The sequence below is a fragment of the Sceloporus occidentalis genome, unplaced genomic scaffold (genome assembly GCF_023333645.1).
Source record: "Sceloporus occidentalis isolate IW3139 unplaced genomic scaffold, rSceOcc1.0.p SCAF_333, whole genome shotgun sequence".
Taxonomy (NCBI): Eukaryota; Metazoa; Chordata; class Lepidosauria; order Squamata; family Phrynosomatidae; genus Sceloporus; species Sceloporus occidentalis.
This window is the reverse complement of record NW_028317313.1, coordinates 1-18,337: the sequence shown is the minus strand read 5'-3', so window position 1 is coordinate 18,337 and position 18,337 is coordinate 1. Positions and strand designations below refer to the sequence as shown.

Here is an 18,337-nt window from a genome sequence, read left to right as displayed (position 1 = left end):
GCCATGATAAACACGCCCACCTCTCCTCTGTCCTCTCTATGGTTTTGATTGACGTTTCGTTGTCCAGTGGAAGAGCGCAGTTCCTCCTCTTTTGCTCGCGGTCACCACCAATAGAAAATTGGACGAACGCGGGCTGAGAATACTGACCGCTCCACTGACCAATACCCGCCAAGACTTTGAAGGATTGACGTCTTCACAGGCCAATCGAAATTCAGAACACGTGTGGAGTGGGTGTGACTAATCCACTCCGCTGAGGAGAGTGAAAGACAGGGAAAGAGAGCAAACGAGCGAGAGAAGGGGGAGGCCGAGCCCGTCGCCGCCATTTTGGATCCCACCGAGCTGTGGACGGAGAGCGAAAGAGGCAATAAATAAGCTCCTAAAGCCTATGCAACCAATTAACTTGTTTTCTCGCCCCCTCCTCGGGAGACGAGCTCCTTGTTTTTAGAATACCATTGGTCATAAAATAATTAACGTTGGAAAAATAGACCCAAAACAACCCTCAAACCGGAAGCGGCTTTCCCCCACCTTTCTCCATCCTTCTGGGGGCGGTGAGAGCTGCTTCTTCACCTCTGTTCTCTCTATTTTTAATAAAAAGGTGGCCCACCTGGGCCCCTACCTGTATTTTACTATAGGGGAGAGGGGGGAGAGCTGCACAGGCCTGGGGCCTAATAGAGAGACGGGGTTCTTTTGGTACCTGTGAGGGGGGTTTAAGTAGGATGAGGGTATGGAAGGAGCTGGGGTGCTTGGTGCCAATCAGTCTGATCCTGGTTAAACATATGTGCGTTCAGTAGATCTATAGGTGCGATTTCCTGTGAACTGTATATAATAATAATAATCCTTTCTTCCTTACAGTCTTCTAGGTTTTACTGCATTTTTCCGCATGTCAAGATCTATAGGGTATGTTTGTAAGTCTTTAGTGTACTGATGTTTAGATATGCATATCCGTGTGTGTATGTACGTATATATATATATATATATATATAATGTTTATGATGAGCAGGATCTGTTTCAAGTAGTCAGTGTAAACTCTTCAAAGTTTAAGGAGAAGGCAGCAGCAGATCGAGGGCTTCATCGCACCCCGCATTGCGAAAGAAGGTAACTATTGGAGATCAGACCCGTTGCCCCTTTGCTGGTAGATCGGAGCCGAGCAGCGACCCCCCATCAAGCAGCGGTTGGCATGTTATGGATGACGGCTGTACTTGCCAGCCCCCCCCCGGCGGCTTGAGTTTTGGTTAGGAGTTGTCGGCGTGTCTTGTATGCAGGCGCTTGTACAGGTGTCCGGTAAGAGCTACAGTTATTAACGGTCTGGGTGATGGAGGTTAAGGTATTATAGTTTCCATGCGTAATCAGGGCTTCCTATAATCTATACGTTGAAATACTCTTGTTGTGATGACTTAAATAACTACGTCTAGGTGTTGATGTCCTAGTTCCTTTCGTGTAGTTGGTGAATGCAGACTGTTCTGCGCTGAGGGGTTAATATGTAGGGACCGGACCTGATTTACAGTAGAGGATGCCAGGATGTTGTTAACCGTTTCACGGCTAATGCTTTGAAAGGTCTGCCTTTAAATCTGCATTATTTTCCGTTTCAGTTGTATTGTTTTTGAAAATATTCACGTATCCGCTTTTGGCAGTTTGTTACAGGTAGCCTCAGCAGTCTCCCCCGCATAGGATTTGTTGTTACTGAGTTGATGCAACACATGGAAAGCAGGACCCATGGGGGGAATCTGTGATTTACTCGGCTTGGTTAAACAAGTTTTAGGAGATCGTAGTTGTTGAGACTATTCTAGCCGCCAACGTCTAACCCGGTATTGCGATCTTAAAAGAAGACTTCACCAACTTGCTTACTTAGCGGCCGGATATCTACCGGGGGCGTTGTTAGCTTGGTCTGGCTTGTCACGGTTTGGGGTTAGTTCGGGGCATTCAGTAATTCTCCCCATCGTGTCCTTGTTTTCTGAGACGAGGGGGGGCATCTGCATTTTTTTTAGATGTTTTTTTTTCTACTAACAAAAATGTTAGTTCGCCATTTGAAGAATTATTTAGCTGAGACCATCTGGCCGGCTTACCTGGCGGAGGAGGTCATTCTCCCGTCCATGGATGAGGATGCGATCCAGAGCAAGAGCTTCTCCACAACTTGGACCGCTGCTGCTAGTGTGGTGGTGCTGTGCCTGGATCCTCTTGGCCATCACGATTGGTTCTGCAGGTGAAAAACCGAAAACCCAATAAAATGTCCCCTTTTATAACCGCTGGCCCCTCCCACTCTGGAGGCAATCTAGGAGTTTAACCCTTGCATCCCAAAGGGATTTTGTGCTAAAGTACCATAGGCGTTGGGTAGAAACCGTTGGCGACCTTCGTAAAGCTTTTATTTTAGCGAAGCGTATTGGACGCTGCTGCTATGTCTGACTTTATAGGGGCAGCACTTCAAACACCAAGTTACTTAATCCAAGCTGACAACTTACTCAATTCTACACTCATTTGGCAAGTCTTGTTGTGGCATTTAACAGCCACCCTCACTTTTCCAAATGGATCTATATGGAATCTGATCAGCGAAGCCGGCGGTATTTGTGAAGCTCGAGTGGTTTTCAGATAACAGCACCTCGGACCCTATATCTCGGCCAGCAAACCGCACTTCACACCTCCTCTAATTAGTGTTTTGGGGAGGATGCTCCGAGTCCCATCTAGAAGAGGTATTTTGGTCAGCTGTTAGCGTTTGGGGTAATGTTTTTGGTGAATACCGGAGGAGAGCTCCGCACGGCTTTAAAACAACAATCTGGGTTCAGCTGTTCTTTCCTTTGCTGTTGAATGTTTATCACAAGATGTTTGGGTTGTTCCTTTTAAATGGGTTTTGACACCTTCTGAAAGATGACGTTTCACAGATGAAGTGTTTATCGCTTAAGGAGTCATCCCTTTGGAGCCAGTTGAGCAAACACTTTAGGTTATTCTTCCCACACGCGCGGATCATTGACAGAACCAATCCTTGGATCCGGCCCTCGTGGGGATGGTACCATCAGGATTTTGATTAAATCCTACCTAAAGTGTACCTCGCCGCTGACGCCTCAGTGGATGATGGTTTAGGACTGGCTCTCTATTATATGTGCCGTAGTAATTGTAATAGGATGACGGAGGCAACCACGCTGTGGAGAGAATGATGTAATATTTTTGTATGTACTGGCTTCATAAAGCATTATTAAGGGCAATATTTAACAAAACAATTACTTTATATATAGTGTGTTTTGTATATTTATTTATTTATTTATTAGCGGTCCAGCAGTTTTTTGTTTTTTTTTCTTTTTCTCCAAATTTTAATCTGATGACGATTCTTTTTTTTTCCTCTTCATATCTTCCTGTGGCAACGAATAGAGAGCATTACTTCCCAAGCGCTAGACTGCGCAGCGACTGACTTTAAGCAAGGGTGGTATAGACATAACTCCTGCATAACAGACGAGGCCGAAGTCCGCGAGGCATTACTGCAGACAGATACGTTTTCCTTCTGTCGTGGTCAGGTCATAAAAATCCACTCGCTAAATCGCATTCAAAGTCAGAGTCATAAATATCTTCAGGTATATCTTGGCATCTAGCAGTGAATGCATTAGAGTAACTAAGGCAGGCTGTCGTTACGGATAAAGTGGCTATTAATTTACCTTCTATTGGTGGCTCAAAGCCTGGGATGATCGCACCGCTCGCCCAGGTTTAATTAGACTCGCTTCTTTATCTGGTATTTATAGCCCAGCGATAGGCTGGGATGTTTCAGGTTAACACAGGACGGGGTCGACATCCACACCAGGGGGATCAGACTGATGGACCAAAGCAGGGAAATCCTCAAAGCCCAAGGCACTGGGATGTTACACAGTTCTGTGTCTCTCTTTGTCGAGGCAGATCTTAAAAATAGTAAACCATGCACCTTGCAGTTATAAGGGTTTTAAAGTTAACTTTTTCTTTTCTTTCCTCTTCCGTAAGGTAGGTGGTGTACCAATGCACTTAGGATATCTGTTGCCCATGTACCAAGAGTCACAACGAGAGGTAAGTGTGAAAATCCCCCCTCTTTGAGAACCGCGTACCCTTCCACGCAGAACGTATTCTTTTTCTTGTTGCATAACACGTCTTGTGGTTTACACTTCGGCAGCTAGCGTGAGAGCGAGCGAGCGAGCTTACCCCCGCAGGGCTCAAAAGGTTTCTATAAAAAAAAAAAAAAGTTGTTTATAGCATACTAATTACTTTAATTCTCATACACATGGCCTAAAGTACTTTGGCGATTCAGTGGCGTTTGGAATTCAATGCCAGTGTTGACAAAAGTGCTTGCATTATATAGGCGTAAATATTCTAACAGCATCCGAAACATTCCCTTTATTGCTCTGAGCACCCGAGGCTACAAATGGGTTAATATGGCCCGTTGTAATAATACATAAGGCCTGGTCTCTAAATGCCTTGTTTTTGGGTTTAATTATTCTTATTGCTTCTCAAATATTTAAATATTAACTTTTCACTCTGTGGACCCTCCACTAATGGTTTTAATGCATCGGCGCGGACAGGTTCCTTTTCCGCAGAAGTAGGAGCTGCGTTTCAACTTAACCCTTCCAGCAGAGGGTCTGTAGTTCGTTGAGAACGTTAACCCTTCCAGCAGAGGGTCTGTAGTTCGTTGAGAACGTTAACCCTTCCAGCAGAGGGTCTGTAGTTCATTGAGAACGTTAACCCTTCCAGCAGAGGGTCTGTAGTTCATTGAGAACGTTAACCCTTCCAGCAGAGGGTCTGTGGTTCATTGAGAACGGACCTCAGCTGATAGCTATTTTCTCTTGCTTGCAGCTTCAAGTGTAGAACCCTGCCTGCTAAGTAGGTAGGTATATTACCGCAAGTCCGCCAGCTCGCCCGCAATAAAGCAACGTCCAGTTACTGTGGAAGGAAAGCTAAGTAGGATCGTTGTTTCTCTCTTCCGTTAGGCTATCATCGGGTGTCTCTCGTAGCCCCTGTGGTCAAGTCACTCGGCCTCTGCTGAGCAAGTGCAAAGGTAAAGGCAGAGAAATAAATTTTTTTTATTATTTTGTAAGCATTTTTTTTTTAATATAACACTTAACAAAATAGTAATTTAATTTGTGGGTAGTAACAATTTTCAAAATCCCTATTAAAATTAATCTTTTTAATGAAAAGAGGCATCTGTAAAAATAAAAACATCCAAACATACCTGGACATTGCATGTGGTCACCGCTTTATTATTTGTTTCGTCGACTTGTGTCTATCACGTTACTGATCCGTAGCGGGAAGCGTTTGGAAGGTTCCAGCACTTTATAACGAAATCTTTTTTATTCTTTTTCTGCCGTTCAGCATCCTGCTTTTGTAAAGTATGAAGAAAACCCATCTCTAGTGAAGGAAATATGGCGGATAAAAGAAAACTACAGGGTAGGACAGTTCTGTTTATGGCCGAGATCCAGCGTCCTTTACTTCATTTGTACCTCCTTTTTAAGTGAGGTTATAAAGGGAGTCGGGGTGTTTTTTCTAATAAAAGAACCTGGACCATGGATTGAGCCACCTTCTTGATCTCTGAATGGGTTTGGATTTGAGGTTTAGCTCCTGGGAGAGAAATCTATAGTTTTAACCATAAAGTGCAGTATGGATCCTACCGATCTGAGAGCAGTATGGATGTATCCAGCTTTGGCTTTATTATTATCTATGTTATGATCAACTACATTAATTTGATAAATGCTGCACTGCATGTCTTTGCTACATTCACGTTGTCGCTCTTTCAGGCGAGATTGATCGGTGTTTGAAAAAGGTTTCGGAAGGAGTTGAGCAGTTTGAAGACATCTGGCAAAAGGTAACATAAAGGGGGGCTACTTGTCTGAGTTTTTAATTAGCCTCCGTCACTGGTCATAATTGAATTATTTCTGTTGTTAGGACTGCAGCCATCAACAGTATGTATGACCTAATATTAGTGTTACAGGGCTCATGTTACTGTGACGGATACCTTTCATGGTAGGACTGGTGACGCTGGTGTTTTTAAAAATCTTTTTTTTTGGTTATACCTTTTAATAAACGTATTAATAAAAGTCATGTTTTAGGGTGGGGTCATAATAAGGGTATTTTTTGATCCCGGGAACGGGATTGGTTTATTTATAAAGGTTCTCTTGTGCTCTTATTCCGTTCGTTTGCCCGTTAAGCAGATAAACCACAGACGCGCAGCCGCATGCCACGCTTCCCGGGTACCCGCGCGCCAAGTGCTCGGTATGCCCGACACCCAGTCCCAGCCTTACAGTGTCGTATGTCTGTTGTGTTTTGCCGCTGACTGTATGTCAAAAATATGTACTTTGTCCCCTTGCTTGTCATCTAATGGCGAATGACGGGAATAGAGAAAGCATGTAATGCATTCAAATAGCCAAACGTGTGTTCTAACCAGACAGAAATCAGCAACGCTAACGTGCAAGTGATAATGCTAAATTAGCAATACTGTAAGCATTGTTGTTTTTTTTGTTGTTAACCCCTTAAGGACAATGGGCGGTCCCTAAACCCATTGAAAAGAATGCATTTTGAGCCCGTATCAGGTCCATTAAGGGGTTAACTTGAGATTATGTGCGGGGAAAATCCATGCCGCGTTTTAAATTATGTCGCCTCCAGCTTTAAAAGTGTTTTGCATTTATGATAAAAAATATATCGGTCTTTACATGGTTTTAAGTTGCCAACAAAACATTTGTCGAATAACTTGAAAAGGCAGTCACATTTTCTGGAATCTTCGTCTCAAAGAAGCGCTGCAAATGATTTTGGGCAGTGAATGTTTGTAACTTTCACGTGTTTTATTAATGATTAAAATGAACAAAAAAAAAAAATTCTCACTATTTGGAAGAAGTGAAAGGAAAATGACGTTTGAAGTTCTTGTTTTTCAGCTGTGGGGAAAATTTACTCAAATGTGTTTATTTTTTTACTTTCCAGCTTCACAATGCAGCAAATGCCAACCAGAAAGAGAAGTATGAAGCAGACTTGAAGAAGGAGATTAAGAAGCTACAGGTTGTTCAGTCTGTTTCATCCTCTTAAATTACCTTTTGGAATCCCAAGAAATATGACTTCTGGGCGCTGATTTTTTAACTCTGAATTCAGGGATAAAAATGAAAATACTCCTTTAGAATATATATATATATATATATATATCTGTGTAATGTGTAAATAAAAACCCCGGCTGTAGAATTTCTCCGATATTTTTTTTGTCTTTGAAGACTTCCTCTGATTTAGTTCTAGACGCCCTGGATCTGTCCTCTCCAGAAATGAAATGTGCTAAATTTATTATTTTTTTCCCCATTATTTTGTACAGAGATTGCGGGACCAAATAAAGACATGGGTAGCATCAAATGAGATCAAAGACAAAAGGCAGCTTATTGACAACCGGAAGCTAATAGAAACCGTAAGTAAACGCGTATGATCTCCTATGGGGATTCGTGTAACGGTGCGGTGTACTTCTCATGTAGACGGTAGCGTGATGTAGTCAGAATCATCCTAAGTCGTAGTCGCCTGGGCAAACATGAAGATCTTGGAATTTTACATTTATTTCAAGTGCACCCAAATAACTTTCTTTCAGCAAATGGAAAGGTTTAAAGTAGTAGAGAGGGAGACGAAGACGAAAGCGTACTCCAAGGAAGGACTTGGTCTCGCTCAGAAGGTCGACCCAGCCCAGAAAGAGAAGGAAGAGGTTGGCCAGTGGCTAACGGTAAGATCTATTACTTGATGATTGATATGTGGCCTTTTCGATGTATTACAGAATTAATTACTCAGTTATATTTTATTAGCTTGGCTCACAACAACCCAACTAAATACTGGAGTGGAAGTGAACGGATTTTCTATCCAGGACTTGGCTTTCTTGTCTGTTTCTGATGGTCTTTAAGGGAAGGTGACCTCTGCGCCTTGGAAGCCATTAGACCATTTTTGCTTTCCCCTTCATGACAAAGCCCATACATGTACGGCCTCACAATGCATTGTCCTTAAGGGGTTAGGAAATCCTTTGTCGTTGTCTAGTCTGGGGTCCCAGCAGCTTACCTCTACCGTGATACATGAGGCAGCGAGGGCTGGCGGGGCGGGGGAGATATATTGTTGTCTGATTTGTGAACGACTGCTGTTTTTGCCATGAAGAAGAGACGAATGTCTAAAGCTCTGTTTCTACTTGTTTTCACACAGAGCACGATCGACGCGTTGAACATGGGAGTTGATCAGTTTGAAAGCGAGGTGGAATCTTTGTCGGTACAAACAAGAAAAAAGAAAGGAGATAAGGATGTGAGTTTAATCTGTTTGCCGTTGTGGGACTCCTGAAATGCCACTCACCGTATTGCTCTTGGGGGATTTCTGAAAGGTGCAATCAGTGTCTAGCCTTAATACCTAGATTAGTTCATTAGAACCGCCTGAAAAACCGGCGCATGTGATTGCAACGGGCTTCGAATATTCATATAAATGTGAAGCGTTTGCCAAATGTTTGTATCCATTACTGGTTTGGGTCCCGAGTGCACGGCTGGCGAATGACCTTTGAGAGGTGATAAGAAAAAGGGATTAACGTCCGTTGTGTGCTTTTTTTTCTTTTTTTTTTCTTTGCGGCACATTTTGTGTCTCTGCCAGCAGAAGCAGGACAGGATAGAGGGGCTGAAGCGGCACATAGAGAAGCATAGGTACCACATCCGGATGCTGGAGACCATTCTGCGAATGTTGGACAACGACTCCATCAATGTGGATGCGATCCGGAAGATCAAAGACGATGTCGAGTATTATGTGGACTCTTCCCAAGACCCTGACTTCGAGGAGAATGAGTTCCTGTACGATGACCTTGATTTAGAAGACATTCGTAAGTAGCTCCGGAAACAGTAGAACGTGGTTTTGCGCCGCCAAATACAGAAATATACATCGATATTCAAGATTTAGCAAGCAGAGCAATAGGGAAACGCTGTTCTTTCATCACAGTGAACCTTCAGAATATAATTAATAATGGGTTTTAACCTACCACGGTATAGCTTGCAAGTCCGCTAAAGGTACTCTGCAATTAATTGTAGAAAATGTTAGCACTGGGCATATTTTACAGATCACATTGATTCCTTTTTTTTTATGCGTTTCTTAGTTTAATTTAACTGTTTCATAAATAATAATTGAAAACTGGTTAATGTACACATTCTGTGAATTTCATATAAAACTATGCAGTGATGGATTAAGTTTACTAAAAAGAATCTCCAGCTTTAGTGAGACGTCGTTAGTTTCTGGTTCCTTCCAGTCCTGATGTTCATATCTTTCGCAGTGCGCGTTCTCAATCGTTTTTGGGGTTTTTTTTCTCTCTTCCAGCACAGGCGCTGGTAGCTACTTCCCCGCCAAGCCACAGTCACATGGAGGATGAGATCTTTAACCAATCTAGCAGCACTCCCACCTCAACTACATCCAGTTCCCCTATCCCACCCAGTCCGGCCAACTGTACCACGGTAAGTTACCACGGGGAAGGAAATCATTTTAATAATAATTCACACAATGTCAACATCTCTGGGATGGAGCTGATCCGTGGCAGATGACGCAGGGACGGTTATTATGCATTATGAAGATCTGTCTCAAGCTAATTTCCCTAGCAAGGAGGGCTAAGCTGGCCCTACATCATGCAGAGTAAAGAAGCCCCAGGCTTTCTTCAAACTACCACAATGTTGAATAAACCCCAATAGATTTGTCACCTTATGTGAGTTATTCTTCTGTGACTCCTTTTTCTTCTGTGACGACTTCTTTTTCTGTGACGACCACAACTTTTTCTGTGACTCCTGACACTTCTTTTTCTGCGACTTCTTTTTCTGTGATGACTTCTTCTGTGACTCCTATTAGAGCGCTTCTGCTCGCTCGTACTCGGTGGTTTCCAATTGCATTGTAGGCATTGTTTCTCTATATCTAATGGGGGGGGCGCATTCAGTTCCTGGAGCCATTAAAATGTTTAATAGGTGGTGCGAAAAGGCGCAGGAGTTGCTTCGCGTTTCTTGGACTCATTTGAATATTGCTTTCTTTTCCTTAGGAAAATTCGGAAGATGATAAAAAGGTTCGGGGCCGATCGACAGACAGTGAAATTAGTCAGGTGGGTGTTGTGGAAGCGCGCCGGCCGTCGTATTATTATCTATTATTATTATTAATATTATTACTATGTTCTCACTTTGTGGATGTAGAGGGTGGATATGTTTAATAATCTTACGCTTCCATTCCTATTTCTTGGCTGCCTTGTGTTGCACACCAAGAATGTGGCTCAGTTTTTTTGCCGTTGGCTAATAATTCAGCATCCCTTTGGATTTGTTTTAGAAGTGTAAAGGGGGGTTGGGTTCAAAACACACGTTATATGGTGAGTGAACACTTAGTTATGTGTGAGTAACCGTTCTTGTTTCATGTGATAAACCAGAAGCAATTGCAGAAAAGCAACGCAGGGGCTTTATGTAAGGCATTGGCTCCTGTATCTGTGTCACGTGGCTACTAAGTAAACAGAACCTTTAGTGCTACTTTGGCCGCACGGTATAGGTAGACCCTGTAGTGCTGTGCAGCTTAACGTAGCTAGCCAATCAGGGCTCAGATCTTTACATAGTGTATCACATTGCAGGCCACGTCAATCCACTTTTGAAGCATCCTTGATGCAGTAAATATATTAGTGGGTTTTTTTTTTTTTTTTTTTACATTTTCTCTTGTTTTTGTAATTTAGTCTCCTGCAAAGAATGGCTCAAAAAGCGTTCACAACAACCACCATCCGCTGTCCCCGGCTGTGACTACAAGTTACCAAATAGGAAGCAATTCCAGCACATCGTCTTCTCTTGGGAACGGGCCGGGAACCAACAGCAATGGGGCCGTATCTAACAGCAGCAGCAACAGCAGCAGCAGCAGCAGCACGGGCAGCAATAGCGGGAGCAGCGGCAAAAACAACCCAACCGCAGCGCACACGCCTGGTACACCCACCCCGTACGCACAGGCGGTGGCACCCCCGCCGTCCAACACAAACGCCTCCCAGCCGAGGCCACCCAGCGCCCAGCAGAACTCGAGCAAGCAGAACGGAGCCACAAGTAAGGAGCGCTTAAGCGCATGTGTGTTCGCGGCAACGGAGAATGTCAACGAGGCAAACCCTCGATTTTCTCTCCGTTCTGTGGAAATGAGTGGGGTTTTCACGCTTGGTGGCGATCGGGGGAACGTGCAGATTGATTTGGTTTTGAGGAAGGTGGCGTTTCTTCGTAGTATGTGTTTTGGATTTGTTTGGTGGATGCCGCAGGGATATACGGGCCAGGGCCAGCGGGGGTCCCAGAATTATCCGTGTACGAAGAGGCCTTCCTGCACTCCAGCCGCGCTGTGCGCTCTAATGTTTATATCTAATGTATATCCCTCGTAACATTTCCTTTTGTAATCCAAATGCATAGAAGGTAACGATCGGAACCTTCTCTGTACATACAGAGGGAGATGCATTCAGCGCTGCGCATGGGCAAGGACTCGCTGCCGGCGCCGTGTGTCTGAGCAGGCTTCGTTCTTTAAGTTTTATTGGATTTATTTTAGCAGGGTTGTCGGTGCGTATCTTTAATATGAATGTGTTGGGGCGGTGGTGCTGGCGTGATGTCAGCGTGATGTCGTTGCGATGTTTCTTTTGTATAGAATGATGTTTTTGGTAGATTTCCACCCTTTCTCTGAAATGTCTGATATGGACGCGTCTCGCGCAGGCATTTATATATCATTGTCTTTGCTGCTGCCCCGGAAGCTTTTTTTCGTGTCGCCTGCTATAGAAGCGGTCTGTCCGTCTCTCTCTCTGTCTCTGGCTGTCTGTCTCTCTCTTTAGAGACAGGCAGGAGACTGTATGAGACACTTTGCGGTGGGATGTCGTTCATCTCACCTGCAGCTGAGTTTGAGTTTTGTTCTCACGCGAGGATGGGGGGCTCTGCGCTGCCGCCGTTCTGCACGTAGAGCTGGCTGTGCATTTACTGACGAGCAGGTTATGGCTGGGAGATCCTGCAGGGGTTTATTCACTAAAGAGGTCACCCGCTTCATTCTGCATTTGGCACGGGAAGGGTTGGCCCTGGAGACTGCATAGTTAACTGAGAAACCCTTTCTCCGCGTTACCCCTTTAACTTCATTTCACTTCATAGTTAAATCAGGGCTGTTGAATGAGGCGAATGAACCCCACTTGGTTCCCCGGTTGTGCCGTTCCCTGGACGGAGTTACCTCCTCTACACACAGAGCAGAAATGATTCAGAAATACAAACTGATCAGACATCTCAGTCCTCCCCAGCAGCGCAGCCAGGCAGCTTGGGTTCATTGTGCTAACGATGAGACAACGAGCCAATTAAAGCCGCTCCTTGCTTTGCCCCGCCCTGGTTAAAGGGGGTGTGCCGTAAAAACATGTGCCCAGCCCCTCCCAGCATCCAATAATACCTCCCAGCATGCACCTGGCCGCTACTTCCTGGTTTGCCTGCCTGCTCTGTGGTCTTCCTAACCGGTGCAGGCGAGGGAATGTGTTCCAGGAGAGGAGTCGGCTAACGAGCTTGCGTGCCGGTAGCATGATGAGCTCCAAGAAAGGTAAACGCCTCGTTCCTGCTTCTCCCGGGCAGTTTCTGGTGAACCCGCAGATGGAAGCCATGAACTCGGCTGATACTTTGAATGTTATGGAAGCGGGAGATTTCCCCGTTTAAAATATCTTTTACCGGTCCAGGATCCTCATGTTTATGCAGTAATGGGGTCTCCGGTCCCCTTGTTGTTTAGATTTACTTTATGCGCTGTTTCGTAGGTGTTGTACACGCTATTTTTAGCCTGTATTTAAACATGTCATTATTAGCGTGTAGCATGACTTAAGGCAGCGGCTCCCTAACCCGGCCCTTTAACACTTTGTGTTCCCCGTTGCTCCTCGCGTCCCGGGTTGTTTCCTGACGCTTCACCTGTGCTGGTTAAACTGTTAGGGGGCTTTTGACAGCCATGACTTAAAACCACCGATCTTAGGGCACTTGGCAAGTACCGCTCTTACCGGAGAGAAGCCACAGAGTGTGCAGCTGAAATAAGGGTTTTGAGTTTGATTTGAAAAGAACCCCTTTAAAAGGCCCTGGAGTGTGCGTTGTGTAACTGGCGGTTTGTTTTATTTGAAGGCTGTTTGATATCACTTGGTGTTCGGTTGAATTTAAAATGATTGGGGGTGGGGATCGTCTCCTAAGTGAGACGCAGATGGTGACTCACGCTGGGATTCCCGGTTAGGTCGCAGGCCCTTTATTAGCCGCACGGGGTTTAAAGCCCTGCATGTCACGCGTTTTATGCGGCCGTAAAACGGGGTCCGGTCCCGTCTGTTCCACGTATCGGTAATCCACCAAGCTACAATGACTGCCGCCTCCTCCCCGCCACCCAAAGGGTTAAACAGATCATGGCACTCTTGACATTCACGACTTTGCAGGCATTAAGGGGTTAACCGGCTGATGAGAGGAGCAGGTGGTGTCGGAAGGCATGTGTTTTTCTGTACGCCTCTCCTGCCTGCTCCGAGAGATGCGGGGAGAGAGACACTGTCTTAATGACTGCCATTCTGTCACCGCTTACTACTACAACTGAGCCATAAACATGCCGAATAATATACGTTCTTCCGAGTTCACGCGCTCACGGGCTTGATTTGTTTTTGGGGGGGTTTTTTTTCCATTTATTTTCTTTTTTTTTTTTTTTTTTGTGCTGAAACCTCTGCTTAAATATACCGGCTGCCTTTAGTGTTTCCGGATTATAGGATGTATCTCGCATTCTTTTTCTTGATGTATTTTGTTGTATCAAGAATGTACGGTTAGCAGAAGTTTGCTGCGGAGTCCGGTGGGGGGGGGGGAGATCGCTGCCCGCCGTATACAATCTCTTCTATAAGACGATGGTCGGGGTGCTGCCGTCTCGCGCTTGTCATTGCAGACTAGTGTATGAACTATTCATTATAAAGGGTGGGCTGGCCCTGTGTAATGTATTGTCCAAAGGGGACTGAAGAAATCCAACTGACTAAACTATACATTATACAGGGCCAGCCAAGCTCTACCTGCCGCCTATGATCATTGGAGGTGACTCTTCTATAGTGAAGTAGAGTAATGTCCCTGACATAGAACGGTCTGTGGGCAATGACGTCGCCAAAAAAAAACCCCATTAATATCAAAGTACAAGCCCTGAGTGTTCTGACAGATTGGCCCCATTCGGCCCCTGTAGTCTGCCTGGTTTTCCTGATGTAAAGACTCTTAATTAGTCCTTAGATTGTTAATCCGGTACGTTTTTAGTAAAGTACCCTTTGATTGGAGGTGATGGGCAGGTTGCTGTGCGCTGAAGTAACGTGAGGGTTAATACGGGGTTAATACGGGGTATTTGGTACAAACCGGGTGCGTTTGTGTTTTGCAGGTTACAGCTCGGTGGTGGCCGAGAACTCTACAGACTCCGCTCTCAGTAACAGCGGCCAGCCGCCATCCAGCCAGTCCGTGATCCACAACCCCCCGGCCAGCACCCCGTGAGTACCCTGGCCCAAAGCTTCAGGGGGCCGAGAGTCGTCCCCGGACCTCGCATCGAGTGCCGTTTAACCATTTCCTCTGTTCCTGAGCGGCTTTAACGCCTGAAACACCGTATCGTATAAGAGTTCTCCTCGCTGAGCCCCCAAACGCTTATCTACGCATTAACGTGCCTAGAAGAGCCGCACTGGCCCTCCGTAACCCCTCGTTACGCTGCGGACATGCGCTGCCCCTTGCTGCTTCCATTGAGCTTAATGCAGGACAAATGCTGTCCTTGAGGAAATCTACCAAATCATGCCGGGGTCCGGCACAAGCCGCCTCCGCTGGACTCGGGTTTTCAGGCTGGTGTCTATTTCTGTAGGCGCTGGAGACTATAGATTATATAGATGTCATGATGCCCGGCTTTTTTATTTTAATTTATATATTTTTCTTTCTCTCTAGGAAGGAGCCCAGCAGCGTGCCCCCGCCGCCCAGCAGTGGTAGTAGCAACAGCACTGCACCCAGTTTATTGCTGCCCTTAACTGTAAATCCTCCAAGTTCACCCACGCCGACCTTCAACGAGCCAAAACCTAGCCAGCCGCTACTGAATGGCCGCCGCAGTTCAACTCTACGCCAGAGATCAAGGTGAGCGAAACCGCGTGCCTTCGATACACGCAACCATTCAAAAGTTTGGGGGCACTCAGCTGGAGTGATGGGAGTGAGAGAGGGCCATTAGAGGGGCTATGTGTTTACCATGTGTTAAATGCCTCCTGAATGCCTAAACCTCCCTATATGCCACTCTGCCCCATAATAGGCCTTTTAACCCTCTAAATGCCAGTGGCATATAGGGGTATAAGGCATTTCTGGAGGCAGAGTGCTCTGTGAAATGCCTTTTACCCCCCTTAATGCCACTCTGCCTCCAGAAATGCCTTTTTAACCCTCTATATGCCACTCTGCCTCCTGAATGCCTTAAACCTCCCTATATGCCACTGTGCCTCCAGAAATGCCTTATACCCCTATATGCCACTGGCATTTAGAGGGTTAAAGGCCTATTATGGGGCAGAGTGGCACATAGGGGGTCAAAAGGCATATCATGGGGCACAGTGGCATATGGGGGGTATAAGGCATAACTGGGGGGCAGGTTGGAAAATAGAGGGAAATAAAAATTCACATGAATTAACATTTACCGGTAAACTTTTTTCCTATAGGGTCGTCTTATATTCAGGCTTTTTCTCTTTTTTTCCTAAATTAATATTCAGATTGGGGGGGGGGGTCGTCTTATAATCGAGCAAATATGGTAGATTATATAGATAGAGATATATATCTCGATCACACACACACAACTATAATGAAATCGTTGCTCGTGTCAATCAGTCACAGATGTGATTCTACTGAATAATCGCTTTGCTATATCACGTGTGGGCACTTTATCGGCGAGCAACTCGAGACTCGTAACCGCTCCAGCTCTGCCGCTAGAATCCCACACTGCAAGTTTATATAAGCAGAACGTTATAAACGGCGCGTGATAATAATTTTACAGTTGCCATAAACATATCTGTTTATATGAATAACTTCTGAAATGTTCTGAAACCCTGTTGTGAAATATTGAAGCCCCCTATAGAATCGGCACTGCTTTTCGTCTAGAAGCCAAGCAGAGGAAATCCTTATTACCTGAAAGCAAATTAGGCTGTGGCTTTAACCCTTTAGTGCTTGTGGTCTTGTTGTTGTTGCCCGAATCCTTTGTGCCGATACGTTTGTCCGTCTCCTAAGCTCACCGATCTCCTCTTGTTGAACAGGCACCGGAGCCGCTAAGTACATTGAAATCAATGGCAGAACGAGCAGCTATTGGATCGAGCTTAGAAGACCAAGTTCCTACCATTCACCTGGCTGAACGAGGTACAAACTGTTGTGTTGGCTTTAGTTACGCAGGTATCTCCCTCCCGGGGTATTTCCTCTTCCTCGAGGCTTATTACTACTCCGTTTTGGGGAAAATGTCTGTAATGTTCCATTTGAATGAAGTGTCTTCAGTGACGGAGATCTCCTTTAAATGCCGACTGCTGGGTGCCCTGAAGGCTGTGTTTGGGAAACGGCGTTTTACTTAAACCTGTTTTACCGAAACACTATGAGGGAATTAACTGTACGTGAAACAGATCTTTTTAGGACAATCCAATGAGTTGTACACGCTGAACAATTAACTGTGATGGAGGGGAATGTCTTGATCCAATAATAAAGTACCATCCACTATTAGATGAAGCTGTAGTAATGGCGCTTACTTCCGATGAAGGAATGATACACGGCCAATGTGTCATTTCCATAACCAAATGTGTGTTTTGTCCCGGCAGAAATCCTCATCACTACAACCGCAACGCAGCCTCCTGTCACGCAGCCCCCAACGCAGCTTTCTGAAGTGAACATCCCGCTGTCGCTGGGTGTGTGCCCATTGGGTCCTGTCCCACTTACTACAGATCAGCTTTATCAGCAAGCAATGGAAGATGCAGCTTGGCATCATATGCCTCACCCGTCTGACTCTGAAAGAATACGGTATGCTGGAGCTTGTCTTTGCCTCATTCCAGGAATGGATCGCATCCTTGGTTTAGAGCTCAGCCTCTCCCTAGATTTTGTACGGTTTGAGCCAAATATACAAGTTTGAAGTATCAGTGTGTGAATGTAAGAGGATTACATTCACACACACTGATACTTCAAACTTGCATACTTGGCTCAAACAGTTTTGTAAGTGAAAACTGTTTCTTTGGGGGGAGGGGGGGTAGCCTCATTTGGCTCCTAGTAAGTTAAAAACATTTTAGACAACTTCCTTCCCCAAGTGGTATTTTTACTTCCTATGACTGGATTAACGTAACCGATGACGCTGTTTCTCATGAAGGGGTGAACGGAAAGCACTGCCCGCAATCGAAGAAATTCACTATATAGATCACTAGATAAAATGCCTTGTTTTGATGGACAATTCATTTTAAAAACCTACTTAGTTAGGATCTGTGTACATCCTTCAACAGACAGTACCTCCCCCGGAATCCATGGCCAACACCCCCATATCACCACCAGATGCCACCGCCTCACTCGGACACGGTGGAATTCTATCAGCGACTCTCCACCGAGACGCTCTTCTTCATCTTCTATTATCTGGAGGTAGGACCTTGTGGGTTCGAGTGAGTTCAAAGCTCTTTATACTGCCTGCCGCACGATCGAGTTCCGGGTGTTGGGGAAGCCGAGGCTCTGAACGGCAAAAACCCCAAGGGTCTCCAATCTTCTGTTTCGGTTAATTTTTGAGGGTTTGGTGATGTATGGAGTCTTATTAAAGATACTGGTTTTACTACGCGGCAGCATTAAAGGGCAGCCCCTTTTAATATGCATGGGATGGATTATATTCTCTCTCTCGTATATTAGTGGGTGGTTCTGCATGAATGAACTTTGGTTCCATACTCTGTCCCTGCAGAGATTGGGTAATATACAACTTAATAGAGGATTCTGCCCATGCAGGTCTCTTTTTCTTCCTGTAAAGACCTCAAATATTTTGATCCTTGGTCTCGTCTTAGATTCAGGCGTCACATACCTGTCCCACGCATGTTTAAATGCGCAGCGTGCTGGTTTCATCGTTGGCGGTACGTTATTGATCTGTAATCATGATTCCTGTCGTACGCAGGGCACTAAAGCACAGTATTTGGCGGCCAAAGCCCTCAAGAAGCAATCTTGGAGGTTTCACACCAAATACATGATGTGGTTTCAGAGACATGAAGAGCCCAAGACAATAACAGATGAATTTGAACAGGTATGTAATCGTTTGATGTTTGGGTGACATTCGTTCTGTATTTCGTGGCATGTAAACCTTTTTGGAGGGATCTGCCACGCGTTTGTGCTGCTTGGATGGAGTTGGAGATAGGACGTGTCCTTATGCTCGCACAGCAGACTTC

At 45.2% G+C, this 18,337-nt stretch overlaps 1 pseudogene; it reads left to right on the top strand.

Moving 5' to 3' along the window:
* Positions 1–5,363: 5,363 nt before the first annotated feature.
* On the top strand, positions 5,364–18,195 carry LOC149274394 (CCR4-NOT transcription complex subunit 3-like; annotated as a pseudogene).
* Positions 18,196–18,337: the final 142 nt, after the last annotated feature.